At 32.3% G+C, this 20,763-nt stretch overlaps 1 protein-coding gene across 1 annotated transcript in view; it reads left to right on the forward strand.

The window, feature by feature from the left end:
• The window catches only part of LRP1B (LDL receptor related protein 1B), a 1,807,041-nt gene that overhangs the window by 713,466 nt on the left and 1,072,812 nt on the right, over window positions 1–20,763 (forward strand). The gene's annotated exons all lie outside the window — the stretch shown is intronic.

Below are 20,763 nucleotides of genomic sequence, written 5' to 3' on the forward strand. Positions count from 1 at the left end.
TCTTCCAACCTTTTCTTTTCCCTTTTCTTTTCTTTTCAGCTTTATTGGAGTATAAATGACAAATAAAATTGTAAGATATTTAGTGTGTATTGTTGTGATTTGATACACAAACACATATACACACATTGTGAAAGGATTTCTAATATTTAATTACCATATTCATCATCTGATACATTTACCTTTGTGTTGTTTTGTTTTATTTTGTTTTCAAGTTTGTTTTGACCTCTTCAAATCCTTTCAATTCCATATGAATTTGAGGATAAGCTTTTCCATTTCTGCCCGCCCCCTCAAAAGGTGTTAGGGTCTTGATAGGGATTGCACTGAATCTATAGACCTCTTCATTATTGCCATCTTAACAATATGGTATTCCAATCAACAAACAAGGATGACTTTGCATTTATGTAGGTCTTTAATTTCTTTCAGCAAGTGTTTTACACATTTTGTATACAAATCTTTTATCTCCTTGGTTAAAATTATCTCCAGTTATTTTTTGCATGTTATTTTAATTATAATTGTTTTCTCATTTTTGTTGTGTTGTTTAATGTTGGTATATAGAATCTAATCAATATCTATATGTTGACCATGTACTCTGATAATTTGTTGAATATTTTATGACCATAATGTTTTTTGTGGATTAATTGGGATTTACTATCTATTGGATCATTTCATCTATTAATAGAGATAGTTTTACTTCTTCCCTCCCAATTTATGAAAGGGTCTTGGCATATGCCAGGTGCTTTTTCTCAATCAATTGAAATGATAACATTGATTTATTAATATTTATTAATAAAGTATATTTTACTGATTGATTTCTTTACATTAACCCAATTTGAATGTTTAGGATAAATGTCAGGTGACACTGATCTATAATCTTTTTAATATGTTGTTGGAGTTGGTTTGCTAGCACTTCGTTGAGAATTTTTGTGTTATATTCACAATGAATATTGGTCTGTGGTTTTCATTTTGTGTGCTATCTTTGGATTTTGTGTCAGGATAATACTTGCCTCATTGAAAAAGTTAGATAGTATTGCTTCCTTTTCTATTATATGGGAGAGTAGTGTTTGAGAAGTAGAGATGTTAATTGTTTACATTTTTGGTAGAATTCATCAGTGATGCCATCTGATGCTGGAATATTTTTGTTAGGAGGTTTTTATTTTTATTTTTATTTTTTAAATGTTTATTTTTGAGAGAGACAGAGACAGAGTACAAGTGGGGGAAGGGCAGAGAGAGAGGGAGATGCAGAATCTGAAGCAGGCACCGAGCTCTGAGCTGTCAGCACAGAGCTGGATGTGGGGCTTGAACTTAAGAACCATGAGATCATGACCTGAACCACAGTCAGATGCTTAACCAACTGAGGCACCCAGGTGCTCCATGTTAGGAGATTTTTAAATTGATTCAGTATCTTTTTTGTTATAGGTCTGTTGAGATGCTTTTTTCTATCTTCTTAGGTCATTTGTGGTAGTTGGTGTGCTTGTAGGAATTTATTATAGCTAGGTTATGTAATTTGATGTATAGTTACTCATGGCATTCTTTTATAATTATTTTATTTCTAAATATCAGTAATGGGGCACCTGGCTTAATCAGTCAGTTAGGTGCCCAACTTCTCTCAGATCATGATCTCCTGGTTTGTGAGTTTGAGTTCTATGTCGAGCTCTGTGCTGACAGCTCGGGGAAGCCTGAAGCCTGCTTTGAATTCTGTTTTCCTCTCTCCCTCTGCCCCTCCCCCACTCATTCTCTCTCACTCTCTCTCTCTCTCTCGCTCTCGCTCTCGCTCTCGCTCTCTCGCTCTCTCGCTCTATCGCTCTCTCTCTCTCTCAAATAAATAAACATTAAAAAATTTAAATGTCAGTAACAAGGTTGATGTACATTTCTAATTGTATTGATTTTATTCATGTCTTCTTTATTTTTCATTCTAGGTCTACTAGAAGGTTACTACCTTTTTTTTTTCTTTTTTGTCTTTTCAAAGAACCAAGTTTTGGTTTTATCAATTCTTTTTATTTTTTAATTTTTATGTCATTTTCCTTGCTCTAATCTTTATTATTTTCTTTCTTCAGCTTGGTGTGGGTTAGTTTTCTCAGTATCTCCCTCTCTATTTTTATAATTCTTGCAAGTGTGCAGTTTGGGTATTGATTTGAGGGTTTTTATTAATGTATATGTTTTATTACTTTAATTTTTCCTATAAACATTGCTTTAGCAGCATCCCCTAATTTTTGTATGTTCTTGTTTTGTTTTATTATCATATGTGTTTTAGTGCTTTCTAATTTCCGTTGTGATTTTTACTTTGACCCATTGGCTAAAAGTATGTGGTTTAGTTTCCACATATTTGTGAACTTTCTTAGTTTCTCTGTTATTAATTTCTCGCTTCATTACATCAGGATTGAGAAGATAGTTTTGATATGTCTTTTAAAATTTATCTAAATTTGTTTTCTAGCCTAATAGATGATCAGTTTTGGAGACTATTCTATGTGCACTTAAAAAGAATGCATGTATTCTGTTGGTAGCGTGCTTTATATATGTCTTAGGTCTAGTTGGTTTATAGTGTTGTTCGAGTTCTGTATTTCCATGTCAATATCCTGTCTGGATACACTTATTCATTATCAAAAGTGGTATACTGAAGTCTTTGAAAACATCTATTTCTACCTTCAGTTCTGTGTTTGCTTTATATATCTTGGGTTATATGTGGGATATATGGGTTCTATTCTAAGTGCATGCATATTTATAATTTTATATATTCTTGATGAATTGATCATTTCATCAATATATTAGATCTATCTTGAGGCTCCTGGGTGACTCAGTTGGTTAAGAGCCCAGCTTCAGCTCAGGTCATGATCTCACAGTTCGTGGGTTCGAGCCCCGAATCAGGCTCTGTGCTGATGGCCAGCTCAGAGCCTGGAGCCTGCTTCAGATTCTGTGTCTCCCTCTCTCTCTGACCCTCCCCTGCTCGTGCTGTTTCTCTCTGTCTCTCAAAAATAAAAAACTAAAAAAACACATTAGATCTACCTTTGCCTTGGGAAAGAGTTTTTGTCTTAAAATCTGTATTGTGTGATATAGCTACCACCAACTCTTCTCTGGTTACTAATTGCATAGAATGTATCACCCGTTCCTTTGTTTTCAACTGATTGTGTCTTTCCATGTAAAGTAAACCTCTTATAGACAGCATATAGTTAGGTCATGAATTTTTAAAAATCCGTTTGGGAACCTCTGTGTTTTGATTGGAGAGTGTAACCATTTTCATTTAAAGTAATTACTGATAAGGGCTACTGCCATTTTATAATTTGTTTTCTGTGTGCCTTCTACCAATTTTTTTTAAATTCTCTTTTCTTCTATTATTGCCTTCTTTTCTGTTTGATTTTCCTTTTTAGTGTATTCTTTATATCCCCATAATATTTGCTTTTGTGTAATTTTTTAGATATATTATGTTCACCCAGAGGATTACAATTAATATCTTAAATTTATAGTAATCTAATTTGAATTTATATCAACTTAGCTCTGGTAACATACAAAACTTTTGGCTTGTTTCTTGTGTTATTATAAAACATAACAGCTTTTACTTTATTTGACTGTTAACATAGATTTCCATTTTTTGTGTATTTTTTTCAAATGATACAGAACACAAAGACTTATAAACTAATAACATAGTAATACTTGATTTTAGATTATGTTGTGCAATTACCTTTACCAGGACTTCCTTTTGTTTTGTTTCTTCATATGGCTTCAAGTTACTTTCTCTCTCTCTCTCTCTCTCTCTCTCTCTCTCTCTCTCTGTCTTTAGTGTTTTAATGCTTATCTTACTTTTAAAAAAAAATAGTTTATTATCAAATTGGTTTCCATATAATGCCCAGTGCTCTTGCCCATAGGTTCTAGTTTCCTTTCATTTCAGTTTACAGGACTCTATAAACTGCATATCTAATATGGCAAGCCTACATCAATGAACACCCCCCCCCACACTTTTGTTTTTCTGAGAATGTCTTAATTTCATTTTGCCAGATACTGAAATCTTGGTTAACTTTAAAAAATTCTATCATTTCAATTTATCATCCTACTCCATTTTGGCCTCTGTAGTTTCTGATGAAAAATTTGTTAATTTTACGAATCTCGTACAGGACATGAGTGGCTTCTCTCTTGCTATTTTTAGGGTTCTTTCTTTGTTTTCAGCTCTCAATAATTTGATTAGAATCTGCCTAGTGATAAATCTCTTTGTGCTTATTCCTTGTGAATTCGTTTAACTTCTTGGATGTATAGATTTTTCAAATTTGGAAAGTTTTTTGGGAATTATTTCTCTCAGACGGTAATACATCTAATGAGTGTTTTTTTTTATTCAAAATATTTTCAATTGGAGATGACAGAAGTTATAACTAGATTAAGGAATAATGATAATGTATTGATTTATATACCAGAAAAGTGAAGTCTAGATTTCAGGCATGCCTAAAAGATGCTCAGGATGCTCTTTTTCCCCTACTTTCTTCTTTGTTGGTTTCATTTTATGGTAAGTACTTATCATTAATAAGTACTTGCACATTAATAAGATATTTTTTGCTTTCTCAATCATTCCATTCAATGTCACTTTAGGTCAGTTTGATACATATGGTGGAAAGGTTGGAGGGGGTTCTTTTTGGTAGAGTGATTTGTTAGTTCCACTTATAGCAAATGGATTAAAAGTGGAGGGGAAGTGGTTCCCCAAGGGAAAACTATGAAACCGTAGTCAGAAGGAAGAATGGGTATTGATCAGATATAACCAAGATTTCCATTATATATTTCTTTCTTCTTCTTTTTCACTTCATATTCTACTAAGAAATTGATTTTGATATATTTTATTAATAAGATAAAAATAGTTGCCTACACTGATACCAAAATGGAATGTTTAAAAAAAGTATGCTAGTCAAAATATCAAATGTGAAAGAAAATATTAGGACTTATATTTTGATAGAATTTTTGAAAATAAATTGTTTTATTGACATTTAACATATTGACTTCATGAGCTTCTCCACCCAGACCATACATTTTTGACAGAGTTCATGTATGTTACACAAATTGCCTACTACTTAGAGGTGTTGACAGTAGAGCATTTTTTATTCTCCTCTGGGATATTATAAAGCATTGTAAATTGTATGTGCTTTATAAGCTATTTTAAAAATTATAATATTTAAGCAACTGACTCAATGTAATAAATGTTCCCACTGATAACACTAAAATTACAAAGCTGACATATTTCCTACTCATCGTATGACCACTTTTGTAGAGTTAAGACAGTGACAGTTTATTAAGATCTGACAAAAAATTACCAGAAATTAAACCCTTAAGAACACTATATAAGGTACATCTTTATATCCATTAATGTTAAAGATAAAGTTTATGCTCTATCTCTATTATATCCTAAAAATACTAGCTAATGAAGGAAACTAGCTAGTGAGAATATGTAAAAATAATGATTTGTAATACTTTTAAAGATAATGTTTGCTCCATTTTATTTCAAAATTGTAATATATTTTGTTTACATTTTATACTATAACTAACAAGTCAATATAGTTTGTATTTATATTCTTTATAAATCAGTACATTTATATACTAATAGAGGATCATAATCAGAATGGTAAGACCTTTAGTCAAGACCTATACTGTCAAATATCGTAGTCACTAGCCATATGTGACTATTTGTAAATAGTTAAATCAACTAAATTTAAAATAAAAATATTTCTTCAGTAATGCTAACTATACTTGAAATGCTCATTAGTTATATGTAGTTAGTGGCTACCATGGTATGTTGGCCAGCATAGATATAGGACACTTTCTTCATGTCTGAAACTTTTAATAACTAGCACTGCCGATAATACACTTCTCTTTCATGCTCTTAGAACTCTATAAAAACATGCATAGAGTACTAATTTAAAAAATTAGTACTGAATCATTGCTAATATAAAGAATAAAAGCCAATATTAATGTATAAAGTATTAATGTAAAAAGCTTTGGTTTGAAACGTGGTTTCTTTTACATTCATGACTTTAAATACAACTTAGCAATTTTAAAAGTATTCAAACGCATTAGAGGGATTATAGTTGGGAATACGTGGAAAGAAAAGTATTGTGGTTTTTTTTTTTTTTTTTGCATGAAACTTAAGTCGTACATTTGAAGATTGACTCATAGTAAATTCAATAAACTGCTGGGAAGTCAATGAGTTTAATAAGGACAAGGTAGTCTTCTATGAGATGCATGTTTGAGTTTTTCTTCACTAAAGTTTCCAGAATTGGGTCCAGTATAGGACTAGAAGTTAAGTTTCTATCATGCAGCTTCAGATTTGATTAGGAACTTCATGAGAGTGTAAACCAAAAGAGGGCATGACCAGGTATATAATTCTCATTGTTGGAATAAAAGGTAGAGGAACAAATAAACAAAGCAGACATTCAATGAGAACATGGATTGCCCTAATTTCTGGTTTGGTGGTGTCTTTATATAGAAGATATTTAGTGATATGGTAGACAGAGTTTTCCTTAGAACTACTACAAAAATATTCTTAAAATGTCCACATTATAAACTTCTACTAAAATGTATTTTGCTGTAGACATAGGGAATGTAGTATTCTGTGAAAGGGAATTCAAATATATGAAATACATTTTCCTATATACAGTAATTAGATTATTATGCCTCAAACTGTTTATGGTAGATAACAAGCTAACAAATCTTCCAAATTTTAAAATGTGATTTGAGGGTCATTCATGCATTTGCCTAAATACTGCATATCCAACACCAAATTTTCCACCTGGAAAGGATTGTAAGTTTATAATTATTTTTTTAAAAAGAGAGATGTGAGGATAACTAAAGAGGTGGGGGAAAATTACATTTTAAATCTTAGTTTAGCAAGATAGATTATATCCTGTCATTAAACCACTGTTTATTTGGACAATCCATGAGTAAAAAGAAATCCATATTCCAAATAAAATGAAAGATTTCATTTATACAAAATAAATCAGGTCATTGAAGCTACTATATATTTTATTCTTTTAATTAATCAATTTAAAATAAATAGTTAACAGACATTGTAGTATTGGTTTCAGAACCCAGTGATTAATCACTCATATATAACTTAACACCCAGTGCTCATCCCAACAAGTGCCCTCCTGAATGCCCCTCACCCATGTAGCTCATCCTGCCACCCACCTCCCCTCCAGCAACCCTCAGTTTGTTCTGTGTATTTAAGTGTCTTTTACAGTTTGCCTCCCTCTCTGTTTTTATCTTATTTTTCCTTCCCTTCCCCTATGGTCATTTGCTTTGTTTCTTAAATTCCACATCTGAGTGAAATCATATGATATTTGTCTTTTTCTGACTGACTTAGTTTCCTTAACATAATGTAGTCTAGTTTTATAAACGTTGCAGATTCCAAGATTTTATTCTTGTTGATCACTGAGTACTGTCCCACTGTGTATGTGTGTGTGGGGAGGGGGGGAGACATTTGGACTCTTTCCATAATTTGACTATTGTTGATAGTGCTACATTATGGTGTATATGCCCCTTCAAATTACCTTTTTGCAACATTTGGATAAATACCTCATCATGCAATTGCTGGGTTGAAAGGTAATTCTGTGTTTAATTTTTTAAGGAACCTCCATACTGTTTTCCAGAGTAGCTGCACCAATTTGCATTCCCACCAACAGTGCAAGAGAGTTCCCCTTTTTCCACAGCCTCACCAACATCTGTTATTTCCTGGGTTGTTAATTGTAGCCATTTTGACAGGTGCGAGGTAGTATCTCATTCTGGTTTTGATTTCTCTGACGATGAGTGATATCAGCCACTGTTAGCCATCTGGATGTCTTCTTTGGAAAAGTGTCTGTTCATATCTTCAACCAATTTCTTCACTGGATTATTTGTTTTTTGGTGTTCAGATTTTTATGTTCTTTATATATTTTGGATACCAACCCTTTATTTGATATATCATTTGAAAATATCTTCTCCCATTCTGTTGGTTGGCTTTTAGTTTTGTTGGTTGTTCTTTTCAGTGTGAAGAAGCTTTTAATCTTTTTTTCTTTTTAAATTTATTTATTTATTATTTATTTATTTATTTTTATAATAGTGTATTGTCAAATTGGTTTCCATACAACACCCAATGCTTCTCGCCACAATTGCCCCCCTCCATGGCCATCACCCACTTCCCTCCTACCCTCCCCTTCAGCCCTCCTTGATGAGGTCTCAATAGTTCATTTTGTTTTTATTTCCCTTGCCTCCAGAGATATGTCTAGCAGAAGTTGCTGTGGTCAAAGTCATAGAGTTTTTGCCTGGTTTCTCCTCTAGGATTTTTATGGTTTCCTGTCTCACATTTATGCCTTTCATCCATTTTTAATTTATGTTTGTGCTTGGGGTCAGAAAGTGATCCAGTTTCACTCTTCTGCATGTTTCTGTCCACTTTTCATAACACCAGTGTATATTTTCACATGTACTGCTCAGAAAAGATTGGTATGTTACATTTTGTAAAATATATACACATCCTGCAGTGCCTGGCTGGCTCAGTTGGTTGAGCAGCTGACTCTTGATTTCGGCTCAGGTCATTATCCCAGGGTCGTGGGAAGGAACCTCACATTGGTCTCCAAGCTAAGCATGGAAACTGCTTAGAGATTCTCTCTCTCTCTCTCTCTCTCTCTCTCTCTCTCTCTCTTTCTCTCTCTCTCTCTCTCTCTCCACCCCTTTCTCCCTCTCCCTCCGTCCCTCTCTCTCTTTCTCACCCCCACTCACATGCACACTCTCTCAAATTAAAAAAAAATTAGAATGTGTGTGTATAAAGTTTATTTTAAAAAGGAGTTACTTCTTTAGAGATATATATGTAATATATAGATAAATCCGTATTTAACATTGAAACTTATAGTGTATAACTTATGTAATTTATAATGCATATACAATATATGTACATATATGTTATATATGTGTATGTGTGTATATATATAATCTATCTAACAATGCTTAAATGAAAGATGAAGACATGGGCACCTAGGTGGTTTAACCAGCTAGGCCTCCAACTTTTTTTTTTTTAATGAGACAGAGAAAGACAGTGTGAGCAGGGGAGGGTCACAGAGAGAGAGGGAGATACAGCATCTGAAACAGGCTCTAGGCTCTGAGCTGTAAGCACAGAGCTCAACACGGGGCTCGAACTCACTAACCGTGAGATCATGACCTGAGCCGAAGCCGGACGCTTAACTTGACTGAGCCACCCAGGCACCCCTAAGCCTCCAACTCTTGATTTCAGTTCAGGTTATTATCTGAGGGTTTGTGGAATTGAGTCCTGCGTGGAGCTTTGTGCTGAGAGTAAAGAGCCTGCTGGGGATTCTCTCTATCCCTTTCTCTCTGCCCCTCCTTGCTGGCTCCTTCTCTCCCTAAATAAATAAATAAGTAAATAAATACATAAATATTTTTAAAAAGATGAAGACAGACATAAACTCCATGAGAGGGAATACATTACCTTTCTTATACAATGTTCATATTTTTTAAGTATTTTGATTTAAAGAGAAATTTACAAAGAGGTGTTGAATGAAAGACATAGCCCCTTTTTTTCAAGAGTTAAAAACCTAACCTGTGCTGACAGGTAGCTCAGAGCCTAGAGCCTGCTTCCGGTTCTGTGTCTCCTTCTCTCTCTGCCCCTTCCCTCTCATGCTCTGACTCTCTCTGTATCAAAAATAAATAAAAAAACATTTAAAAATTAAAAGAAAAGAAAATTTGGTGGAAATAAAATGATTGAGACAGTCTTTCATTTTCAATACTTTTTATTAAGAATGCAATCAGTATTTAAGAATAGACAGGTTTTTGATATCTAGGTTTATTAAAGTAGAAAGTGTTAAGGTTCTGTGGGTAAGGTTTTAAAATTTTTTTCCAGTTCTATGATTTAGTTTTACTCATGTGAATGTCAAGATAGTTTTTTGACAATTAATTATTTTTAAATAATGTACAGATCCTTATTTTTCTACATTTAAAATTAAATTTTCAGTATTACCATTTATTTAAAAATTTCCTTGTCAGATTTCTATTATCTAGAAATGTAATTCCTAGATATTTATCCTGCATGTTTATAAAATTTTTGCTTCTAAAGAACAGATTGCAAAACATTTGCACTCTTGGAATATCTTGGAAGAGCTTTAAAAACTGATCATGATGATAATGTAATAGAAATCTAAAAGTATATAGGATGATAGTGAAGAATGAAACCTTGTATGAAAAAAGAGGACACAAAATTTGAGTCAAAATTAAATTTATCTTTTTAAAAATTATATACTGACTCCTACATGATATATGAACTCACTGTTTCTGAAACTGTGGCAAAATGTATTTTTAACCACTTGAAGACAATATAAATCTTGAATTTTACATTTATCCTTAAAAAATTATTTCACCTATAAGTAAAAACTTAAATTCAGTTAATATTTGTCTTATGTTATCTTTTTATTTCACGTTTAATACCTGAAAAATAGGTAGTAGTTTTTCAGAGAAAACTCTATCTTCTTTAGAGGTAGCATTCATATAAAGGAAATGACCTATATGAAATATGATAAAGTTAGATCTAAATACTATCTAAATTAGATAAAATATTAGGTCTAAATATTTTAATTTAGTTCTTAAATATATTTTAAATAACTTTTGCTACTCTTCAGAGAGGGGTTTGGTTTGGTTTGGTTTTGGTTTTTATTTTCTTGTGTATTTTTGTTGTTTGTTTTTAGGATTGTGGGGTTTGGTTTTGATGTTTATTTTGGTTTGTAGCTCCTAAATAAGACCATTTGATATTATTAGAGTCTGGAAGAATAAACAAATACAACATTCAGATAATTACATTACCAACAACTTTGTATATGATTTTTTTTAAGATCAACATCATATTTCTCTATATTACTTGGAAAAAAACCCTATTTTCAACAAATAAAGATAAACTAGTTTGGGCTGAAATATGTAATGTTACTGAGAGAGGAAAAAGTTATCTACATAACAATATTTTAAATATTGTTTTAACTGTATGTTAAAGAACTAAGTATATTTCAGTTGAAGTTGTCAGTACGTTTCATCAATTTTTATATAACATTCTGAATTGATATTGTGATCTTCTAGTTTAAAACTTGAAGGTCTGAATTAAATGTTTTATAAGAAATCCCAACTGTTGTAGAGTATCATCATTTCACTATCAGCCTGGGTGTCATTCTCAAGCATAAAATCAGCAAAACAAATTAGAATAAAAGCCACATGTGAGATATCCATTATGCATTGACATTTAAAACCTCCCCCTTATTTGTATTCAGAATACTATATTACACAATGCAATATTTATCTGTGATATTTTCGAACCTGACATGATGTATGCATAGTACAGAAAAAGCCAAGGAGCTTCTCTACCAACAAGGAAAATTTACCCTCCCTAACGTAACATGTTTGATAAATGCTTATCTTCTTTGTGCATCCTCTTTTTCTTTCTGCAATGTATTTTTTAGTGCTTTGTATTCTTTTTTTTCCCTCCCTTTCAAGTAGTATAGCACATTTCCAGGCCTGCCTTGTCTGCAGAACCATGTGTAAATTCCCCCATTTCAGACATTCACAAATTAATCACAGATACACATACTATAAACAAGAGACCTTGATGAGTAGCTTGAGATGTTCTATAATTTGTGCTTTGATTAACTGACTTTCCCACTTAATTTTAGACCACATTAAATATCCTAAAGTAATCATTTTAATCTTAAAATTTACCAGCTGCAAAAACCTGATTTAAAAAAAAATGAAGTGCTAATGATTTAGTAGCAAACTAAAGAATCTATAATGAGACAAAAATTCATATTTAATGGCATGGTGAAGTATAAACATTTAGATTAGCTGTATTGTAGTAAAGCTTTTATGCCAGTGTTGGCATGAAACATTTCTAGGCTTGTATTAAAATTACATTGTTGTTCTTATTGCATGATATTCTATTTTGACAAAAGAGTATTTTTCTTTGCTAAATATAGTCCTGCATTTTTCAACCATTTCATACTATTATTAAATGAAGTTTATAAATAGTCATTGATGGTTAGAAAAATCATATTAATGTCTAAACAATACCAAAGTACTTTTTAAAATTTTTTTATGCTTTTTATTTTTTTTTGAGAGATAGAGACAGCTGGAGCAGGGGAGGGTCAGAGAGAGAGGGAGATACAGAATCTGAAACAGGCTCCAGGCTCTGAGCTAGCTGTCAGCACAGAGCCCGACGCGGGGCTCGAACCCACGAACCGAACCGTGAGATCTGACCTGAGCCGAAGCCGGATGCTTAACCGACTGAGCCACCCAGGCGCCCCACCAAAGTACTTTTTTAAAATGAGAAAAATTTGTTATCCATTAAAACTGGGAAATTTAACCATTTTAATGAGGCTGCTTATGAGAATTTTCTGAATCTAATCTAAATATTAATGTTAATTGCATGTATAAATTACATATATTCTTTAGGTTTTTTTTTTCATTTTTGCTGCTAACAAGCTTTACCATTTTGTGAAACTCACATAATGTTATCTTTAAATAAAGACGTTGGAGTACAAGAAGCCCAAAATTTCCTCCAATTCTGGCATTCTATGGTATGTTTCATCAGTGATTAATTGAAAAAGCAGTATTTGTGGCTCTGTTGCACACTATTTTTAGCAGGTGAACATTTTATGATGGTCCAGGAAAGTCTCCCATCACACATCAGCAGGACAGCCAACCAAGTCCTCTGTGAGATTTAGAACTTACGGGTTCTTGGGCGCCTGGGTGGCTCAGTTGGTTAAGTGTTTGGCTCAGGTCATGATCTCACAGTTGGAGGTTCAAGCCTCGTGTCAGGCTCTGTGCTGACAGCTCAAAACCTGGAGTCTGCTTCAGATTCTGTGTCTCCCTCTCTTTTTGTTCCTATCTCACTAGTTCATTCGTTTTCTCTCTCTCTCTCTCTGTCTCTCTCTCAAAATTAATAAAGATTTAAAAATGTTTTTAAAGAACATACTAGTTCTTCCCTTCTTCTGACATCTTTATCATGCAGTATTTTCAATTGAGCTGAAAGGTAAATCAACCCAAGGTGTGTTGAAATGGGATACCAAAGATTGAGTTTACCTAAATGTTTGACAGATTGAGAGAAATTACTCTGTATTTTCAATACTTGAAATGTATCTTTAAGTCATCGTTAGGATTAACTTTTTCCTTTGTTAATGCTTAACAAGAAAATAAGGAATTTGAGAACAAAGTACAGTTTTATACTTCATCTTGAAGATCTTCCTTAAGCCAGACCCTTACTTAAGAATGGCCAAATTTGTCATGGTTTCCTGAAGGAAACACTAATATTATTGATTTTGAGATTTAAAAAAAACAGGAGAAGACAGGTTAAGTGGTAGAGTTCTAATATTTGTTTTCTCAAGTAAATATCTGATAATGCAAAACAAAAATTCACTATCTGAAATGAATAGCTAGTTTCTAATTTGCTAGTTTCTTTAAGAATGATTGAACATTCCAAAGTGTTTTGAGAAATATGTAAAATAAAGTAGGTTTATGTAAACTCTTATATTGAAAGATACCTTAGAAGAAATTAGTGAACATTTATGCATAAAAGCTTAAATCTTGTGTTTATTTCAACTGTGTAATTTATGTTAAATAAAAGATTTCAGATCATAGGCTTAAGTTACACTATTATGTGATTTGTATGTTACTATTATTTATTTATTTATTTATTTACTTGCTTACTTATTGTGGGGGAGAGAGAGAGAAAGAGCACGAGCATGTATCTGAGGGTCAGAGAAAGAAAGAATCCCAAGGAGGCCCCACACTCAGCATGGAGCCAGACATGGGGCTCAATGCAGGGCTTGATCTCAAGACCCTGGGATCATGACCTGTGATGCAATCAAGAGTGGGCAACGTGAGTTACCCAACTGCATCATGTGTATTTCCCTTTATGTCTCTGAAAGATTCCAATATTGATACACAAAGTAACTCCTTGCACTTTTAGTTTAGGAAAATTATTTCCTTATGCATACATTTATTAGAAAATCTAGAATCATCAGAATGACTAAATGATCATATTTGAGATGTGCATACAGAATAGATTCATTGCAACAGTATGAAAATCACAGGAAAAAAATTAAATCAGAATTAGTAGTTTTATATTAATTTAAACTCAAAATTATAATAATTATTTAAGTTTAAGATTCATGAGAGACTACCATATTTTAATAGCTGTAGACTATGTAGGTTTTTCTACATATAATTTATTTCCACATGTTATTTATTGAAATATATAATTTTTGCATGTAGGCAGATCATTATATATAGAAGAATATTTTCCCTTGAGCTTGTGTTAAGGACTGGATGCTGGATGAGGTAGAAGTATGGTATGGAGGGGCAGATCAAAATAAGTCCAAAAAGCCCTTGCAATTTGATTTTGCTTCCTTGGAGCTTATCCTAATTTGAAAATGCTGAAATTTTGTTCCTTAGAAACATTTATTTGTTAACTATATATTTTACTAAATGTTTTTGCAACATTAAGGAAGAAGTGTTTTAAGAATTCTAACACTTTATAGGCATTATCTACAAAAATATTTAAAACTCATGTATAATCCTAGGGAAGTAGCTAGAAGATTCCATTAGATTTATGTTAGGTTAGTTTGAGTGATTGATTAGGTATAAAAAATACTAAATGCCATTTTTTTAAAATAACTTCTCAGTTACTCTGAATGTACACTCATATACTCTAAAATTCATAATATATTTGTTAAATACATATTTTGCTTTAAAAGTTGTGTAAGGCCTAAACTATAAATTCCTGGAGGAATTCAATTTAATACAAAAATAAGGGACATTTTTTAAAGCAAAACAGAAAGAATGCTGTGTGTCATTAGGAAAATTTAAAGATACTGCCATGAGAATTAGGAGAATCGAGATATATTCACTTAAAATATTTGAACTGGGTTTTGAAAAATTGCTATTTTGGGCACAAATGAGTGGTGAGTCCTGGCTGGCGAAAAAGACAAACATATCTGTTGTATTTGAGAAAAAGCAGTAAGTACAGGGTTTATACAAAACAGTTATAAGATATAAGTCTCTAAAATGCTTTGATCCAGATTGTGAAGGACACATAATGTGGGCTACGTGATTTGAATTTCATTGATTGGGACAACAATAACAAACAAACAAACAAACAAAGCCTTTTAAGCTGGACAGAGTTGTTTACAGGAAGATTAAGCAGCTGGTGGTATATCTAATAAAGTATTGACATTCTCACCAAACTCTGACAGTGAATGAATAAGTCATCTCTTCCTTGAGATACATGTTAAAATGAAGCACATTGCTACAATAATTTTTCCCTGTTAATGCCAATGAATGCTTTAAATGATTCACTTTGGTTTTCTGTCTAATTGTGAATTGGATGTATCTTGACCCCAGTTCCAAAATTATTATGGGGGTTTGAAGTGCTTGTTTTTGTGAACCTAAAAGAAGAGTAACACAACTTGCTAAGGCAGAATTTGTAATATTTTCTGTGAAAATATTGCAGAATTTTGAACCAAATATCATAGGCAGATTTTAGAAATCTCTCTTCTGGACTTGGCCAAAAATGTCGTAGAACAAATTCTAGCTGATGCAATGAGCATTCTACCATATGCCAAGTGGCAAAGTTTTACTGCTGGTCTAGCCACTCATTGCTCACATGGAATTGCCTTTCTTCTGCTATGTCCATCTGCTGATTTCCTGGTGGTTCTCTCCCACTGCCATGTCCATCTGTTGGCTACTTGCAGATGCCCTCCTATTGCCCCATGCACCTGTTAAGACTATCCTTCCCAAAATGCAACACATCTCATAATTACTACCCAACTTGTAAATTAAATATGTGTTCATATTATTGGGAAAGGATAGATATATATTTTCCCATTAAGAGCCAAAACAAGTTTAAATATCGGTCAAGAAGATCATGCAAACAATTCTGTTAAAAAGGCAATTGATCACAGTGTGACTATAAAATGCTCACCGAAGACCTCATGAAAAGACAGAGTTGTATATTACACTAAAAAGTTACCGTTCTTTTTTTTTTTTTTCTTAGATTCAAGTCACTCTAATATCTCTATACAAGTAATGAGGAAAACTGATTTGGCTTCTAAATGCTATTAAATCTTCATCTCTTAATATTTTCTAGTTTAGTAGGATGGTTATATATATCTGAAAATTATCTCTCCCCAAATCAGACACTTGTGTAGGGGTGTGAAGGTGCAGAACAAGTGAAAAGATAATGTGTTTGGGTTCTGAATTTGCTCTTATGGAACTAAGAGTGACAGTTGAACAATAAAATAGAATGAAATGAAATAGACTTCTTAAAAGTAACTATCACCTAAAAAGGGTGTATAAAGATCTTGCTCAAATAGATCTTTCTAAAAGACTTAGACATCCTTCTTTAGATAACTCCACAGTATTTATTTGACAAGATATTAAAAGATATCTTGGAAGCTTGAAAGAGGAAAACTACATTCTTATGGCTAGGAAATACGTCAGCCCTAAAATAATTAGTTAAAAGAAATGATAAATAATGCTAAATAAAAGAGTAATTCCCAATATGGCAACACATTTATTTTTTTAAAGTTTTAAAAATGTTTTATTTATTTTTGAGACAGAGAGAGACAGAGCATGAGAGGGGGAGGGGTAGAGAGACAGGAAGACACAGAATCTGAAGCAGGCTCCAGGCTCTGAGCTGTCAGCACAGAGCCCAATGCAGGGCTCAAACCCAAGACTGTGAGATCATGACCTGAGCTGAAGTTGAAGGTTTAACTGACTGAGCCACCCAGGTGCCCCCAACACATTTATTTTTGAATACTTAAATCCTTATGGCTCTTAAACATTTTTTGCCAACGTTTTTTTCACTAAGAGAATCACTCTTGAAAATAATTTGCATGAATAGAATTTATATCTGTGTATAGCAACATATCTTCTTAAATATGTTAATGTGATTTTAAACTTTTAGATGAATAAGAAATAAACTCACTCTGACAGAAAGAATAAAAATACTTATTTCTTAAATGAACTAAGAAAACCTGTATTTAAGCATTGCTTTAAAACATGAATGAAAAGTTTCATGTATGTGGAGTGGTCTCTACTATGTACTTCCTTATGTAGCACAAATGTCCAGAATTTCTCTCTTATAGCTGAAGTTTTTAATCTGTTTTGGTACCATATTTATAATATATTCTAGAAATGAAACTGTCATATATTTTAGTATTTTGTTTTATAATTAAAAATAAAAATGAGATTGTTATGAGTGGTCTACTTTATAGCATCCATTATCTAATACAACAACTTTAGAAATAATCATCAATATCTTAATATCAATTAAATTATGTGCTTTATCACTCAAATTGTCTGTTTTTGAAGGTGTTAATGACATTTGATTTCTAAAAAGGCAGGGGGGTAAAGGCTAAGTAAGTTTGATGCTTTACATTACTTTATTTGCTAAATGAACACATCTAAGGAATCTATTATATATGCTTGTATATTTGGGTCTGTCGGAAGTGTTATCTTTTTTCATGACCCTGAATTTCATAAACGCTGAATTAAAAGTATATTTAAATATGTTTACTACAGTATGTGTAGATGCTATAGATAGCTACAGAACATCCTGCCAGGGATGTCCTTGTCTGAACAGCATCGTGATAGGTTTTTATTATTATTCCAGCCTGAACTTTGATATATTAATTAAGCACTTTGATACTGAGGTGGAGTGGCTCAGTCATATTATCACTTTTCCATTATCTGGAGTATATATATTTTTCCTTTTTGATTTGAGGAATTTTTTAAAAGAAGAAAAAAATAAAAGTGGAGAAGCAGTAAACCAATACTGAGGAATAAATTACATATTAGTTTGGTAACATTTATATCCATAGCATATACTTTCATACATATCTATTCATATGTATTTATACACAAGTATCAATTTACAAATAATATACAGTATGCCTTCAAGATAATTTTGGCATTAATTTGCAATACCGATTAGAATAAATGTCTCAGATTGGAGACATTTGTGGATTTGTCTTTTTCCATTATTCTAATAATCATAACTATTCTTCTTTACCCCATATTGATCCATATCATTCAAGCTCAGCAAGGTCATTTTTTCAGGTCAGAGCTGAAATACTAATCATCATAAAGCCTTACCTACTACAACTTCTCAAAATTTAGTTTCTATACCTAAGTGACTTTAAACATTGACTATATAAACTTTTGAAGATGCATTCATTTTTATCACTAGATATTTTTCTGTTCCTCTTTGCTATGTGCATAAATTCTGTCACAACAGGAAAAGTAGTTTCTACTCCTAATATGCATGTGTTTTGCGTATGTTTTCTGTAAAGTTTCTGTGTCATACCTTTCATAAAAGACCTCTGATATTTCTAAAGACCTTTGGCAGTTCTTGTAAAAACGTTGTCATGAACTATTCTGGCTAATGCATGAAATTAGTTATCATAGGTTGAGTGCTACCTGGAAGACTATCTCTGGTTACTTTTCATCTCTGTTAATGGCTTTCTATATTCCACTTTTGAAAGTCTTCTTGGATTCATTCTATAGAAATAAAAATGTCAGCTTGGGATTTTGCTGCTTAAATTTGTATGACTTTTACAAAAGGCTTCCTCAAATCAGCTATTTATCAATCATTCCTGGATTTAGGGAAAGATTAAAGAGCATATGTCTCATATGTATCTGGGACAGAGGAAAACTTTTTAGACCCTGTTCAGTGAATTAAATTAGATAAATCAGTAAGAAATATTGTTACTGGTAAAAGTTTGATAAATATAATATAATTCTTAATATAACATTATAATATCAATATTTAATTTATTCTTTAAATTGTAAATTAGAAAAACTATAAGATGATTAGTATTGTGGGGTTTGTTTTTAAATGTCACCATATGTGCCATGTGAACACCATGTCAAGGAGTAGTAGTAAGGGAATAAGTAATTGAGAGCATAAAGTTAGCACTCTAATTTTACGTAAGACACTTTCCTAAGAAAACTCATTAAATTAAGTCACTTATGCTTGTGAATGTGGAACTTAAGTTAGTGTGTGAAGGTAATTTTATTTGGGTGTATTGTATATGTAACTGAAATAGAAAGAAAATAAATATTAGTGACAACAATAACAACCAAATAACCATTAAGATGACAGTATGAAAAGTATTTTCAAAGTCAGGCAAAGAATGGATATGCTTTTACTTATTAGAGTCAAATCATCAGATTTATTATGTTATTTTATAATTTTGAAATTTTTTATGTTTCTAAACCTTTCTATCTACATTTTACATACAAAGATCTAGAAAAATATTGACTTCTAGACATATAGCGATAGATCTATAGATATATACTTTATGAAAAGAACGCATTTACACTTTGAAAAATTTCAAAATTTATCATATAGATTTACACACACATGTGACATTGGTTTGTTCCCATTTTTCATGTTACGTGTGTGTGTGTGTGTGTGTGTGTGTTATTACGCCTTCAATTTAAACCATGACCTGTAATCTTGAGCTAAGTGGGTACTACTAAAAAAATCTCTAAATTACTCTCATCAAATTGAATCTGAATGAAAGAGAGTTTCCCAATGTATATGATTAACAGATTTACTTCATAAAGAATCAGAGATGAATGACAGGGGCTCTTACTGCTTTAATTTGAATTAATTAATTTATTTTTTATTTGACTATAGTTGACACACAATGTTAGGTTAGTGTTAGGTGTGTGACATAGAAATCCAACTTCCCTGTACGTTACACTGTGCTCACCACAAGTCTACCTAAAACACTATTACAATACCATTGACTATATTTCCTATGCTGTACCTTTTATTCTTGTAACTTATTCCATTACTAGAAGCCTATATTTCCCAAACCCTGTCACCTATCCTTTTGTTTCCCTTCCCTCTGGCAACCATGAGTTGCCAGTTCTCTTTAATGATTGGATGGTTCCACTTTTTGTTTATGTATTCATTTGGGGTTTGTTGGTTGGTTGGTTGGTTGGTTTTGTTTGTTTTTAGATTCCACATAAGTAAAATCACATGGTATCTGTCTTTGTCAATCTGAATTACTTCACTTAGCATAATATCCTCAAGGTCCATCAGTGTTGCAAATGGCAAGATCTCATAGATTTTTTATGGTTATGCAATATCTCACGATATGTATATACCACATCTTCTTCATCCATTCATCTATCAACAGACATGTAGGTTGCTTCCATATCTCATCTATTGTACATAATACTGCAATAAACATTGGGATGCATATATACTTTCTAAGTAGTGTGTTTGTTTTCTTTGGTCAATACTAAGTAGTGTAATTGCTGGATCATATGGTATTTCTATTTTTAATTAAAAAAAAAAAAACAACAACTTCATTTTGTTTTCCACAATGGCTCTGTCAGTTTACATTTGCACCAACAATGCACAGGGTTCCTTTTTTTCCACATTCTCACCAACACTTGTTATTCCTTGTCTTTTTGATTTTAGCCATTCTGGCAGGTGTAAGATAATATCTCATCACGATTTTGATTTGCATTTCCCTGATGATTAGTCATGTCAAGCATCTCTTCATGTGTCTTTCGACCATCTGTATGTCTGTAGAGAAATGTCAATTTGGGTCCTCTGCTCAATTTTAATCAGATGGTTTGTGGTTTTGCTGTTGTGTGTGGGTGTGGGTGTGGGTGGGCGTAAGTACTTACTGGATATATCATTTGCAAATATGTTCCTCCATTCATCAGTCTGTTTTTATATTTTTTTGGTGATTTCCTTTG

The sequence above is a fragment of the Suricata suricatta genome, chromosome 3, assembly GCF_006229205.1.
Source record: "Suricata suricatta isolate VVHF042 chromosome 3, meerkat_22Aug2017_6uvM2_HiC, whole genome shotgun sequence".
In the NCBI taxonomy this organism is placed as follows: domain Eukaryota; kingdom Metazoa; phylum Chordata; class Mammalia; order Carnivora; family Herpestidae; genus Suricata; species Suricata suricatta.